Genomic DNA, 16250 nt, shown 5'->3' on the forward strand with positions numbered 1-16250 from the left:
CCAAAAACTATTGAAGAAGCTGAAAATGATCATAATTGGATTAATGCAATGCAAGAGGAACTTAATCAATTTGAAAGAAATAATGTATGGACTTTAGTATCAAGACCTAAAAATTATTCAATAATTGGCACAAAATGGGTCTTTAGGAACAAATTAGATGAACATGGTAATGTAATAAGAAATAAAGCAAGATTGGTTGCTAAAGGTTATAATCAAGAAGAAGGAATTGATTTTGATGAGACCTTTGCACCTGTTGCTAGATTAGAAGCCATTAGACTTCTACTTGCATATGCTTGCTTTATGAAATTCAAATTATTTCAAATGGATGTCAAAAGTGTATTTTAAATGGATATATTGCTGAAGAAGTCTATGTAGAACAACTCTCGAGATTTGAAAAATCATGCTTTTTCTAATCATGTTTTTAAATTAAAAAAGCTTTATATGGATTAAAACAAGCACCTAGGGCTTGGTATGATAGGCTAAGCAATTTTACTAAATAATGGTTTTTCAAGAGGTAATGTAGACACAACCCTCTTCATTAAAGAAATCAAAATGATATGTTAGTTATACAAATTTATGTTGATGACATTATTTTGAGTCTACTAATGAGTCTCTTTGTCAAGACTTTGCTAAGCTCATGCAGGGGAGTTTGAGATGAGCATGATGGGAGAACTACCTTCTTCCTCGGACTCCAAATCAAACAAACAAAAGAAGGAATCTCCATCACCCAAAGCAAGCACACCAAGAATTACTCAAAAGATTTGGAATGGAGAACTCCAAAGCAATTGGCACACCCATGAGCCCCTCATGTAAGCTTGACAAGGATGAAGAAGGTAAATGTGTAGACTAAAATACTAAGAGGTATGTTGCTCTCTATTATATTTAACTGCAAGTAGGCCTGATATCATGTTTAGTGTCTGTTTGTGTGCTAGATTTCAATCTAATCCTAAAGAATCTCATTTGAATGTTGTTAAAAGAATCCTTAGATACTTGAATGGTACTCAAACTCTAGGCTATGGTACTCTAAGGACTCACTAATTGATTATTAGGATATTCAGATGCTGATTTTGCTGGATGTAGATTAGATAAAAAAGCACTAGTGGAACTTGCCAATTTCTTGGAGTTAACCTAATCTCCTGGTTTAGCAAGAAACAAAATTCGGTAGCACTGTCTACGGCTGAGGCCGAATACATTGCAGCCGGAAGTTGTTGTGCTCAAATCTTGTAGATTAAGCAATAACTCGAAGACTTTGAAATCAAACTTAATGAAACACCCATAAGAATGCGACAACACAAGTGCCATAAATCTAACTAAAAATCCAATTCAACATTCAAGGTCTAAGCATATTGAAATAAGACATCATTATAAGAGAACATGTTCAAAACAAAGATATAACTCTTTGAATATGTTTGCACTGAAAATCAATTAGCTGATATCTTTACAAAGGCCCTTAGCGAGGATAGATTCTGTGAAATTAGGAGAAATCTAAGAATTCTTGATCCTTATGCCTAAGTGTTTCTCCATTTCCAAGGAATCGATTTGAGATCAATTTTCATCATCTCTCTTGGTCCTAAAAGCTCAAGATTATCATTCTCACAACCTGTCATTGAGCAAAATTCCTTCTCCCAAAATTTAAATTTTTTTGAAATTTATTCATATTTTTTTTGAATTTTTGTGATTCATGAGTCGACCCCCTAGGGTCGACCCATTGGCAAACTTGTAATTTTCGGCCAACATCCTACGGGCTCATTCCATTTTATCTTAAAATTGTTCATGAGCCGACCCTCTATTCTCTTCGTCTTCCTCCCTCCAAGACCCGTCATCCTCATCTTCTTTCTCTCCAAAACCAAGGATTAACCCAAGAACATTCTCCCTTCTTCTCTCCACCTCAAATCACTGCCTGGAAAAGGAGCTTTTCGCGTCCTTTCTCCTTGATTGAAGCGGTTGGAGCGTGCCCTAGCTTCCACCATTCTTCTCAAAACCGTCTCTTCTCTCTGCCAAAATCCCTTTCCATCCTCTAGTAACCCTCCTTCTCCTCACCCATTTGATCCTCCGAGTCTCCCTGCCTGCTCTTGTGGTAAGAATGGCCCCAAAGATGAAGCTCCCTCAAAGAAGAAAAATCAGTCCGTGAGCTGGAAGAAAGTGTCCGCAGGAAAAGGCAAGCTGCTCAGTCCTCCACTGCTCCCATTCCGACTTCAGTGTCTGCTCAAGGTCCCTCTCAGTCTCCCCTTAGTCCTAGCAAAATCCCTCTATCTGATAGGAAGGTAGAAACCGACAAGAATGGGGATTTTAGATTCTTTGAAAAAGAAGATTTCTCCTTTGGAACAAGATAAAAAACCAGGGTTGGAGTTTTTACTGCTCTCTCAAGGAAGTTACATTTGTAGACTTGGTTAGAGAATTTTATCAAAATCTACACTATGGCAATAGAACAGTAACTTCTACTGTTAAGGGAGTTGATATATGTTTAGATCCTATTACTTTGGGAGAGATACTACATTTGCCCTGTGAGGGATATTCTTACATGGAACTCACAGTGAAGGAAGAGGGGATCAATGTAATTCTAGGAGGAACCTACTCGAGAAGTTTGAATAAATTGAAAGTCAAAATTTTGTCAATTGAAATGAGAATCTACATCAATTAGTGATAAAGCTTTTCTTCCCAAGGAGTGGTAGGCATGACCTCCTTTATGGTCGAGATATTTGTATAATGTTTCATGTGATCACTCAAACCCCCTTAAACCTCCCTGCTTTAATGATTGAGGCCATGAGAGAGACACTGAACAGATCCAAGGCACATCTGTCTTTTGGTATGGCTCTCACACTAGTTTTCAGGAGGTTTGGAGTCAGTTTTGAGGGGGAGGCATCTGCTAAGCTTTCCCACGCAGACACCATCAACTAACACACTCTGCACCGTATGGGATTCACTAAGACTGATGGTGGTTGGATCGAGGGTTCTGAGGACAGAGTAGAGGACAGAGCTGAAGAAGAAGGTCCCTCATCTCCTCTCCATGACTTCAGGGCAGCATCTCCAGATATCCAGTTTATTTCAGATCCAGAGGTTGGCCCTTCAGATTCTGCCAGGAGGTACACACCAGTTCAGCAGCCAGACAGCAGAGCACCTCCTTCAGAGTTCAGATTAGCTGATGATCAGATCGAGCAGATTTCTCAGCGTGTGGCTTCCTTGCTTTCTCGTCAGTGGAGCACTTCTACATTTGCACCGGGATCCACATCATTAGGTTCATCTGATCAGATCTTGATCCCCCATATCTCCACTGTATTTCAGTTGATCGCAGATCAGTCTATTCGGATTCAGCAGCTCGAGGATTGCATTTTGAGACTGACTGGGAGAGTTCTTGACTTGCAGGGACAAGTCTTAGCTTTGGCCCATCCTCAGCCACAGGAGAGCACTATTGAGGTCACATACCTTACTGCAGAGGCTGGCAAGCTCAGAGGTGCATTGGAGGGTGGTTATGAGTTATTGAGGAGAGAGATCAGAGGCTCGAGTGAGTATGCATCTACTCAGTTCACTGCTCTGCTTCAGTCTGTTTCGAGAGCACTGAACGTTCTTGATTCCATTAGACTCACTCTTTCAGTCCAGTCTTTGGCCTCTCAACGTTCTCAGCCTCCTAGTTCATCTCGCTCACCTGCTCGTGCCAGCACCTCTACTCATGGCAGAGGCAGACGGGGTAGAGGACGTGCTCTTGGTCGAGATCCATCATCTCCTCACCCTATCTCTGATGACTCCGATCCATCTAGTCATGAGCTTTACTAGATCCTAAGTGTTAGTCATGTCTGTTGTTCTTTCTAGGATCTATCTTTGGGCCATGTAATGATATTAACTGGTTGATTTTTATTTTATGAAATATGTAGTGAAAAAAAACTATGGTTTTAATCATCTTTTAATTATATATCTACTCTTTGTAATGGTGTCAATCATCTCTTGATTATATATCTTCTCTTTGTTGATAATTCATATCTATGGTAATCTATGGCATATTTTGGTTAATGATTGCTGTATTCAGGGAGAGCAAACATTAATGATTAGCACAAGAAGTTTGAAGAAACACTAAAGAGAAAACGTATTCAGAAAAAGAGGGGGAGTTAACAATGTTTGATGATGTCAAAAAGAGGAAGAAATTAAAGAAAAAAAAATATATCAAAAGTAAAATTATAAATTATTAAAAGACTTGAAAATAAAATGAATGAATTGGAAAGAAATTAAAGAACAATATCAAAAGTAAAATTATTAAATGACTTAAAAATATAATGAGTAAATTGCTAAGTACAATGCAAATGAGCAACCATTAAAATTACTTCTTAGACATGCTCTGATATGCTTTAAAATTAGACTTGCTCTGATACATCTTAAAATTTGACATGCTCTGATATGCTTTAAAATTAGACTTGCTCTGATACATCTTAAAATTTGACATGCTCTGATATACTTTACAATTAGTTTTTAGACATGCATTGGTACACTTAATTATTAAACTTGCTCTGATACTAAAACTAAATAATCAAATGAGAATGAGCAAATTTTCAAGATACAACTTGCTCTTATAACAAAAATAAATTTTCTACTCTAATACCGAAATCACATAATCAAATGAGCAAATTTTCAAATCATTAAACAATGGGCAAACTATTTATGCAAATGAGCACTTGTATCACATGCCAAAAGAATCAATCTTCTTTTCAAGCTAATGCACTTATAATGCATCCTTTTGAAATTCATGATTCACATAGATGCTTTTGTTCAAGTGTTTTGTTATCATCAAAAAGGGGGAGATTGTTGCTCCCTAGATTGATTTTGATGATTACAAAGCAGTTGAAGGGGAACTAATAATTTTCATTTGAAAAAGACTTATTGCTCCTCAGGAGCAAAATTGTAATTTTATCAAAATCCTGATTTGAAAGTATCAAATGATAGAACAAAAGATTTGTGATCCATTGACGAAAATTTCATTATTTTTGGACTTGTATTTTGAAAGATATGCATGTTTGAAAATCATGAGTCGACCCATGAGTCAACTCATGACACATGAGCTGTTTGGCACGCAGATTTTTTGGCTTGGCACAACCTGTGAGTCGACCCATGAGTCGACCCCTGTAATTTTTAGGCCAAAAATTACAGAACCCTATTTTCTGGTATTCTTCCACAGAGGTCGACCCATGAGTCGATCCCCAGGCATGAGTCGACCCATGAGTCGACCCCTGTGACGGAATTTCTCCGCAACGGCTAGTTTTTAACCCGTTTTAAGTGCTTTTAACGCTCATTTAATGTGGTCTAACGACTCTTTTTCAGCCTAGAATATTTTTCTCTATTTCTTAAAGCTATAAAAGGATCCAAAAGGTGAGAAACAAGAAAGAGATTGGAAGAGCTAAGAAGAGCATTCAAGAGAGCATTCAAGAGCATTCAAAAGAGAGAATTTGAAAAAGGATTTTTCAAGCCAACTTTTAAGCCCTAATCAAGAGTTCATTCAAAACTTTGAAGAAGCCTTAAACCAAGCTCACTAACTCCTCAAGTGCACATTCAAGTCTCCAACCACTTTGAGGAAATCTAAAAAGGGTCTTCTTCTCTTGAGTAAAGTGTATTTAAAGTTATATTCGCTCATTAAAGGAGCTTTTTCTGTACTTATTTGTGCTATAAATTATTTTACTCAGTTTGAGTGATTGTTTTTATTTTGGAAGGGTTCCAAAACAAGAGAAGGTTGATCCGAACCTAGAATCGGAGTGTATTGGGTTGGCTTGTATCCGGGAAATAAGTGGTCTAGCTTGGAATAGCTAGAGTCGAAGTTTCCGACGTTTGTATTCGGGTTGAATACAAGATTAGTGGATTGGAATTCTCAAGTAGAAACTTGGAGAGTGGATGTAGGTGCAAGGTTGGCACCGAACCACTATAAATCCTTTTGTTTGTGGTGTGCATAATTGCTTCCCTTTAACTCTTCATTATTTTCTTGAATTCTTGCTTTTAGCCATTAGTCCTGAATTAATTTAACTCTCCATATTCATTTAGCTATTGCCAAATATTTTTCATAAGTCATAAGTTAAGCTTAAAATTTTTAGAAACCCAATTCACCCCCCCTCTTGGGTTGCATAGCTGGGCAACAGTTTTGCATGTAATAAAATTATGCTTGGATTTGTAATAATAGTATAGTTTTCTTTTTAACAATATATGCTGAGTCCACCAGATGGATCTTCAATTTTTATACATCTTTTCACTAGTTCTTTTGGGAGAGTGTTTTGAATTGTTATAAATGCTATTATAGCATATTCAGCCCATGGCGCATGTGGATCATATTTTTTTTTTTAATATTACATTTGTAATACTTATAAATAGATTTAGAACTTTAGCATAGTAGGTATTTATATCTAGCTGAGATTGCCTTCTGACGACCTAGTTTATATAAGAGATGTAAAATTGATACAAAATATAAAAAATTTTGATTTAAAACATTTATGTACAAAAAAATTATACATGTCACAACAAAAATGTTATCATTTATAATTGAAAATATTTAATATTTAATAAATTAAAGGAATATATAAAAATAATATATCCTAGTCTACATATGACATGTTGATGTTATTTCTCTACACTACTATACTACTGAATTAGTGAGAGTGCAAGAGAGACTCATCCTACTTTTCAATAGATACCTAGTAATACAGATTCTATGGAATAGAATAAATAATAAAATTGGGTAATAGCTTGGGGATGAAAGAAACAAGAATAAAAATTTAAAAAAAGAGAGATTATTTCCCTCTTAACTCTCCCTATAGAAGGTCATTTCTGACCAAAACCAAAAAAAAGAGAGCATGTCCTTTTCTAATGAGAGGGCACTTTCTTTTTTCTTTTTTTTTTTTTGATAAAATGAGAGGGCATTTTTATATGCTCAAATACGAATCACCTCGTGTAACTTCTAACCAAATCCAAGAACGTGTGACCTTCTCTAGTTCCTGATGATTGGCTGCTGGTCCTTGGCACCAAACAGCTTTAATTATATTATATATATTCCATGTCACTAGCTGTAAAACTTTTTTTTTTTAAAATTAATTCATTAGGTCCACCCTAGTTCCATTTGTGGACCCAGCCCAAAACCTTGCATCTGCATCCCTTAACGAAACAGTCCCGACCCTGTTACTACGTGACCAAATCTCTGTAACAATATGGACCGACAATTCCATCCGGAAACTTAACCAGCCAACCGCATTGTTTCCCAAGAAGGCATTGTCCGTTTCGAAGGTTCATATAGATGTAATTTGGTGGAGTTGAAGTGACTGCATAACTTTAACATTGACGCATTAACATAGGCATCACATTCTAGTTGCCTAGCTTTGTTTACAAGGTTCTCGACGGACCTGAACAAGTAAACAAGACCTCTGAGCCACAGAAATCCAGCACCTTGTAGTTAGTCAAAATCTTGATCTTCATCTGGGTAGCAGATGTAGGCAAAAAGTATTGTCACCGAAGTCAAACATGTTTGCACTAATAGATTTGCCAAAGTTGACGAGGGTAAAGGTTATTAAATCCTTCCGAGCTTGTGGCGGGATGTGGTTACTCTATGATAGCTTCTTGCTTCAAAAATGCCATAAGAATGGGTCAAGATTACCTCGAGGTTTCGAGATCGACGAAGTGCTATCCACTAGGATATCAGAGTAGTTGGGTTCAACACGAGAGCATCATGATGGATTAGCACAAAACAACTACAAATTAAAAGTCCTGAAAGATCTTTGCTCAAGGCTAGAACTAAAAATTCTAATGGATTAGATATAGACGCGCTGGCATTTGAAGATGGCTTGTAGGAGATGTGGCCAGGGATTCAAATTACAAGGATTTAAGTGTTGGGCCTGGCCAGCTACAGAGACTTTGTTTTGACCTCTCGGACTTTAGGCTTCGGCCCGTTTCAAGTAGAGCCCATTCTCGGCAACAACTAACGGAACGGGGTAGCTACAAATCGCATCGAAGAAGGACCCAAGTCACCCAACCTGATTGGACCAACATGGACTTGATTGGACTTGACAAAAATTATATATAGATCCATACTCACAATATCATAAAGATATATATTGTTTTAGGCTTCGTCTATCAAATTTGGTGACTAAAGTATTCTTAGATCTTTGTGGGTTTTATTTTTGTCAGGCATTCCAAAGTATTTTGACTCTTCTTCTTTTTTTAAAAAAAAATCTAATCCATCTCCTCTCCATGTCCCCAAATAATAGGGTTCATTTTAAATTAAAAAAAAAAACCTTTTATCTAACCCGTGGTTTTATATATCTTATCTCAAATTCTATAATTTTTACTAACTGATCTTTTAATGTGTAGTGCACATTCTTCTTGCTAGGATATGCAACATATCTTCGACTTTGGTTTACTAAGTGAACAAGTTAGTTTGGATCTAATATTAATAAAAAAAATTTATATTAAGTTGTAGTATTTGAGCAGCTGACTCCACCTACATGTTCAAGTTTTGGAGGGGATTTTGGTGTCAATATTTTTAAAACCTAATTATCTTAGCTATTATGATTGATGATCCATAGCTAGTTAAACTTGGATCTTAGTATCATCCCAATCAAGGTGGGCAAGGTAAGAAAATCTAGGATGAAATGTTGCAATATCCAAAAATGTCAATTAATACATAGAAATAGAGATTTCAAAAAATAGCGAATATGGTAAAACTTGGATTTAAATGCTATCGGATGTATATGTGAAGAAATGGTCAAAAGAGTAGAGAACAGGGAGTTTCCATCATAATGCATGATTTTTTAATTAGGAGATTCTTTGGCTCATTAATGCGACGATAATGGATGAATGATATGTTGAATTTAGAAAAAGATATTTTAGACTAATTTTTGATTATTTTATTTATTTATTTATTTTTAGTACCCAAAGGATCCTCACCCCATACATGACAGCCAGAGCGCGATCCCATTTGGCATTTACTCCCCGTGTATCTCGCGATCGGAAGACTCGATGACAGACCAAGTCATCAAATAGGAAGAGTCTGTCGTTTTCCAGAGGACATTTGCCCTCTAGATTATGACGGTCCTCCAAGGCCCATCTGGCATTACTCGTGTATCTCATGATTGACTATCGGAGAAGACCTGGTAACAAACCAAGTCATCGAACAGGACGAGTCTGTCGTTTTTCAGCAGACGGTATAAAAACTTAAACACATTGTTTTATATAATTTATTCATATAATTATTATTTTTTAATATATATTTAATATTTATAATTTTATTTTTAATTTAAAAATTTTTAATAATAAAAATATTTCTATTCTTTGTAAAAAATTATGACATCTTATATTTGTATTGTGACATCCTGATACAAAAAGTCATAATTTTTATGTAAGATATCATAATTTTTTTCAAATAGTATGAGTATTTTCATCATTCAAAATTTTTAAATGAAAAAATGAAATTACGACATTCAATATGCATTAAAAAGTGGTTGACAAAAATATCCCTTCTATATTATGATATCCTGCACCATATTATGACATCCTGAATCATATTATGACATCTTGCATGCAAAAAGTCATAATTTGATGTAGGATGTTATAATATGCCATAGGATATCATAATTTTCTGAACTATATTATGACATCTTGCATGTAAAAAGTTATAATATGTCACAAGATGTCACAATTTTTTTAAAGAGTAGGGATATTTTTGTCATACAAAATTTTTAAATAAAAAAGTAGAATTGCAGGCATTAAATATGTATTGAGAAATGATGGCTACGTAAACCAATCATATAAAGTGGTGTACTCTATGTTGAATTTTATATACCACCTACGGTGCATAAAAAATTTCTCCTCTAGATGCGATTACGACGGTCCTCTAAGCCCTCGCTTCATGATGGATCTAGTTAATGCTATCTTGAAAACAAAAGTTGAGTTAGCCATGGAACCTCCCATAAAAAGAAAAAAGAAAAAGAAAAATTAGTGGCAAACCATTCAAAGAAAAATTATGGACCAAAGGGCGCACGAGTGCACAGCCACCTATAAAAATTATATCCTACACAACATACATCATGTGATTGTAATATTATTAATTATAATCACTTATTTCTATAGCTATGTATCGAAATAAATATTTGATAATATCTTCTAGTAAATCTTTAGATTTACTAGAAGATAGATCCATACATACAATTTTAGAGTGGTACATACTGTTTCAGGTTTCGCCTATCCAATTCTATGTCTAAAGAGTCTTAGTTCTACATAGGTTTTTATTTTTCTAAGACATCCCAAAGTAATTTGACATCTTTTTCATAAATACCTTATCCATCTCCTGTCCATATTTCCAATTTGAAATTCAACCAAAAAAAAAAAAAAAAAGAAGAAACAATAATCTTCATCTAATCCATGGATTTTATATATATCATATCTCAAATTCAGTAATTTTTTATTATCTGATTTTTTTAATATATGCAACACATATTTAACTTTGGTTTACTGGGTGGATGAGCTATATTTGCAACTAATATTAGATTAAAAAACAATTTAAATTAAGTTGTAGTCTATATTTGAGTATCCTGAGTCAAGTCGTTGGAGCTTTGGAGAAGGTTTTGGTGTCAACATTTTCAAAACCTTATTACCTTAGCTATCACGACGGATGATCCATAGCTAGTTAAATTTAGATCTTAGTAATATTTCAATCAAAGTGGTAAGCTAATAAAATCCAGGAAGAAATATTGTAATATCCTTAAATGCCAATTAGTATATAGAAATAGAGATACTGAAAAACCAGCAAATACGGAAAAACTTGGATCAACTGCAAGTTGATTAGTTTTTTCAGATTAATCCTTGGATTTTTTTTTTTAATAACTTTTTGCTACCAAAAGGATCCTCACATCGCGCATGACGGCGAAGCTGCAACCCCATCCGGTAATAGCCTGGCATTTACCCTCGCGTATCCTATCAAAGATTGACTACTGAAGAAGACCGTTACAGTCGTCGCACAGGACAAGCCTATCGTCTTCCGCAAGAGGTATGCTTTGTGGATTGGAACGGTCCTCCAGGGCCCATAGAGACCGGTGATCGAGTTAATGCATCTTGAAAACACAATCAAAAGAAATAGTTTGAGTTAGCCATTGATCCTTCCGTCGGAAAGATAAAATGAAAAAACGAACATTGGACCCAAAGGCACGCAAGTGCACCGTATCACCGTGGATACCATCAACCACAGTCATTCATTTCATAATAATATATTAAAATCAATATTTAATAAATAAAATTTATAAAAATCAATGATTATAATTGATGGCATACGATGCACCGTGTTGAATATAATTTCTCCTTTCTACTGAACGTGGTCAAGATGAGAAATTTAGTGAATGGGTTGTGGAGATGAAATTTATCTCCACTTTTTACACCAACTCAAGGGCCAACTTTGACCACCTATATTTCCTGCATTAATCATCATTGGGCAATTAAACAAGGTAATACATATGACATTAGCATGTCCATCCATCTATACCAATTTTGCTCGAACATCTATAGTTGATCAATACACTGGCAAATATAGGTATCCAGGCAGATCTCATGGTGTAACTTGAAAACTAGGGAGAATCCAAGCACACCATTTGAATCGGATTGAGACTAGTCATGGGCATTAGGCCATGCTTGACATGGCTCGGCCCAGGCTCATTGGGCCAGGGTCCAAACAGATCATGCTAGACACGGCCTATTTAGCCCAAACTCCGGCCTGGCATGGTCCTAAACTCAGGTTTGGCAGGCCGTGCCAGGCACAACACATGGTCCGTCAAATTAGTGGGCTTGATGAGCGGCACGCGGGTCTGATGGATGGTCTTTTTTTTTATTTTATTTTTAAAAATAGCTCAAACAGGTCGTGCCAGGCACGGCCCGTAACGGCTAATTCAGTTTTTTTTTTTTTATTTCTTGAGTTGGATAACGGCTAGTTTTTATTTTTTTTACCATTTTAACCCCCCAATAGTCATAAAATGACTAATTTTAGGGATAATTTAGGAAAATAAAAATATTAGGATTCTTATAAATACCCTCCCTCTTCTTCCATTTTCACCGCATCAAATCAATTCTCCTCTACTTCTCTACTACTACTCTTTTTTTAGCAATATCTAGTAAGTATTTAATATTTAGCAATTAGTAATTAGCAAGTGTTCAAGTACTACACAAGGGAAGGAGTAGTCCACATATTAGAGCCTTGGAGGTCCTTATTGAGGTCCTGAGGAGCACAAGAGGAAGCTTACAAATCTCTGCCTATCTGTACTCAATTTTTTCATTTGGTTAATTTTTATTATTTGCATAACTCATATTTAGATATGGCATCTTTTGATGAGAGTTATTTTGACATTCCATGGTTTCTGAGAGAGAAGAAATTACTATTCCTGCTTTCTCTGAAACCAATACCAAAGGTCAAGGCTCTGTCTCTTTTTTCCGCAAGAGAACTAGTGCTGTATGGAATGATTTTGAAAGAATCATGGTAGATGAAATTTTAAAAGTAAAATATAAAAGATGTGTCAAATATATAATTGTACTAGTAGTGGGGGAATTGATGATTTGATGGGTTCGGATTTGATTCGAAATCTTAATGGATCAAACCCAAAAACCTAAAGCCTGAAAGGCCATAATGGGTTCGCCTCTTAAACCCGATAACCCAAACTCTCTTCTTCCATCCTTGATCGTGACAAGCCCTAAGGGCTTCTTCCGTGCCATATGGGTGATCGATCGCCGCCCTACCACCCTGGCCACTGAAGACAAGGAGCAGGGAGGGGGGCGGACTACCGCCCTCACCGAAGCGTTGCGGAGGACCCGTCGCCACTCCCATCACTGCGGCAGAAGCTGCAATTTTCTGCAGCTGCACGAAGATACCACATGCGGCGGTGGCTCCCATCGCCATCGCCATTAGGGGGCTACCCCTTGCCCGATCCATTGCAGTGTCTCGCCACCGTCGTCGGCATGGTAGCGGCCGTGGCCGCTGCATCGTTCACTGGATGGCATGGGTCGACCTACATGTAGCCTGCAGAGTATCTGGTTTTCATAGGTGGCTGATCTTCTCTCTCCGCGCCTTCCTCCTTAACACGAACGATTGATGGAGAATCGTCACACCCTATTGAGAGTTAGAGAAAAAGGACCAAGCCACCTCTAATTATACCTGCACTTGTCTTGTCCCATCAAAAGATTTAATCTTAATTAGAGTTGAACTTCCGGTCTAAATCTTATCAAGAATATGACTCTTTAATTAATTGGACTCACTATAATTGATTCAGGACATATGACTGACTCAAAAAGTTAAATCTGATTAAGTGATCATTAGATCATATTAGGAGTCAAATCCAATATTATATACATATTTTGATATCATTCGTAGTAGAGCTCATTTTTATGGTTAATCCATTGCAGGGCCAACCAAGTCCCACTTGTGGGCTTAGCAAGCCCAAAACTCTTTTTTTTTTTTTCTTTTTTTTTATTTTTATTTTTAAGGAACTTAGCCGGAAATTTTACATCGGGATTCCTCAATGAAGCGGGCCCGACCTAGTTACTACATGACCGCATCTCTTTAAGGACATGGATTGGAATTTCTATCCCGAAACTTAGTAACCAACCGCATGGTTTCACAAGAAGGCATTGTACGATACATAAGGTTCATAGAGATTTAATTTAGTGGAGTTGAGGTGAATGCATAACTTGAACATTGATGCATTAACACAGGCAGCAAACTCTAGTAATTTGAGTCTATTTTTGTTTTCAAATAAATCCTATCCATGTCCCTAAATAATTGGTTGCTTTTTAAAATTTCAAGGAAAAAACAATACTCTTTATCTAATTTATCGATTTTACATATCTTATCTCAAATTCTATAATTTTTCATTAACTGATTTTTGAATGTACAATGCACGTCTTCCTTGCTAGCAAATACAACGCATCTTTTACCAGAAAAAAAAAATACACACACACACAAACAACATATCTTCAACTTTGGTTTACTGAATGAATGAGTTATATTTGGATATAACATCAGACCTAAGAGCAATTTAAATTAAGTTGTAATTTACATTTAAGTAGCCGGACTCAACCTCCATGTCATTCAAGGTTTGGAGAAGGGTTTGGTGTCAAGATTTTTAAAGGTTGATTATCTTAGCTATCATGATGGATGATCCATAGTTAGTTAAACTAGGATCTTAGTATTATCTCAATCACGGTGGCAGACTAATAAAATTCAAGAAGAAATTTTGCAATATCCTGAAATATCAATTAATACATAGAAATAGAGATGCTGAAATACGAGCAAATATAGCAAAACTTGGATCAACTGCATGTTGATTTTAGGAGAAGTTTTTTTTTGGATTAATCCCGGAAGTCTTTGATATTTATGTATCATTGCTCATCTTTTTTATATTTGTATAGAAGTTATTGTAAAGTTCACCGAAGTAGCAATTACGTCCTTACACTTCCTTTCATTGACCGAACCCCAGCGAAATCATACGGGGTCATAGAAGGATAAAAATACCATTGACAATGGCTGACCAAATATTACGAAGTGGTTCCACGTATCATGTGAATCCTTGCTATCATATACTGTCTAGACAACTGGGATACTAAGTAACTTCAATTCGACCATGAGTTAAATGATCTTAATATATATATATATATATAACTTTTTGGTACCAACGGAATAAGGGATCCTCTCACACCATGCGTGACGGCCAATCCGCAACGCCATCCATCAATTGTTCGGCATTTACTGCTCGATTGACTACTGGAAGTGGAGAAGACCCAGTAACGGAGCAAGTCGTCGAAGGCGATCTATAGTTTTCGGAATGACTCAGAATGTCCTGGGATGCAATGTGAATGTCCTCGCACCATGAGCGATGGCCAAAAGGCAGTGTGGATATAACATCGGCGACGCACTTCTGGAGAAAACCCAGTGACAGTTGTTCGACAAGTCGTCGAACAGGACGGGTCTATATATCGTTTTCCTGTGCGGATAAGAAGGGCCCTCCGACGCCTGGGGAGACCAGGGATCGAGTTAACGCGTCTTGGACTCAAGGACGCGCGACCAACTAGCTAGTGGACTTGGTCGCCTCCAGAAATTAAGGTTACGTTTCGTTCACGATGGTTATCGGAATCGGAATACAAAAATGAATTTAATTAAAAAAAATTAAGAAAATAAATTAATCGAAAAGATATCTTTGTAAAATTAATTTTTTAAAATAAATCTGATGGAATAGGTTTGAATATTAGAGGAAGAGACTGGATTGGATTTTGGGAGATTGAAGCATCCTTATTCTCCCCTTAAATGGGAATAGGAAAGTGACTCCATCCAATTAATTGGTTAGAGTGGGAGTCATCACTCATTTCCATTTTCAATCTAAAATCTAATTCTCTCCAACCAAGCACGTCCCATGCGTAATGGATCATGGAGTTGGATTCGTCTCCTCTTTTACCAACACAAGGGCCCAATTCACCCATCCATGGTTCCCGCTTTAATCACTGATAAGCAATTAAACAAGGTAATGGATATAACATGAGCATCTCCAACCATTTGTACCAATCTTGCTCAAGCATCTGCAGTTGATCAATGCACACGCAAAAGGGGTTTTTTTTTTTTTTTTTTTGTGGTAATGGTTGGATCTTCCAGCACAATGTGCAAACTGGAGAGAAACTGAGCACAAGATTGACTCGGACTAGGAATAGGATGCTTAATTGATGCAAATCAAGGGATTGAATTTAAATAACATGCATGGCTCATTGATCAATACATATTAGCATATAACCTGCTCGATACAAGTGGTGCATTTTTTTAATTTAGAAAATATACCTCACCTAAAATATTATGTTTTAATTAATACATAGATATTTAGAAAGATATAATTTTATTAATATACAAGATATATATTTTATTAATAAATAAATATATTTATTTTGAATAAAATATAAGTTTATTAATATATTATTAAACATTATTCATCTTTTCATTGGTAAAAAAATATTATTATTTTTACTAAAATATATTATTTATTAAACTGCTATTAGTAGTATTAGCGTTATTAATATTATTAATTTTTATGAATAATCTCTTCATGGTTTGGTAGTCCAATGCATTTAATGCATAATGTTTAACAATGTAGAAAACGTGGTTCCCTCATTCTAAGCTCCAACAGATGTATCTTTAGAATGATGGACTCGTTCTATGTGCATCAATTGACCGCTACCTTTTATTGGTTTCCCTGTGCATTCTCTGGATAACTTTTTTTTGA

Source organism: Elaeis guineensis, chromosome 4, assembly GCF_000442705.2.
Source record: "Elaeis guineensis isolate ETL-2024a chromosome 4, EG11, whole genome shotgun sequence".
Classification (NCBI taxonomy): Eukaryota; Viridiplantae; Streptophyta; class Magnoliopsida; order Arecales; family Arecaceae; genus Elaeis; species Elaeis guineensis.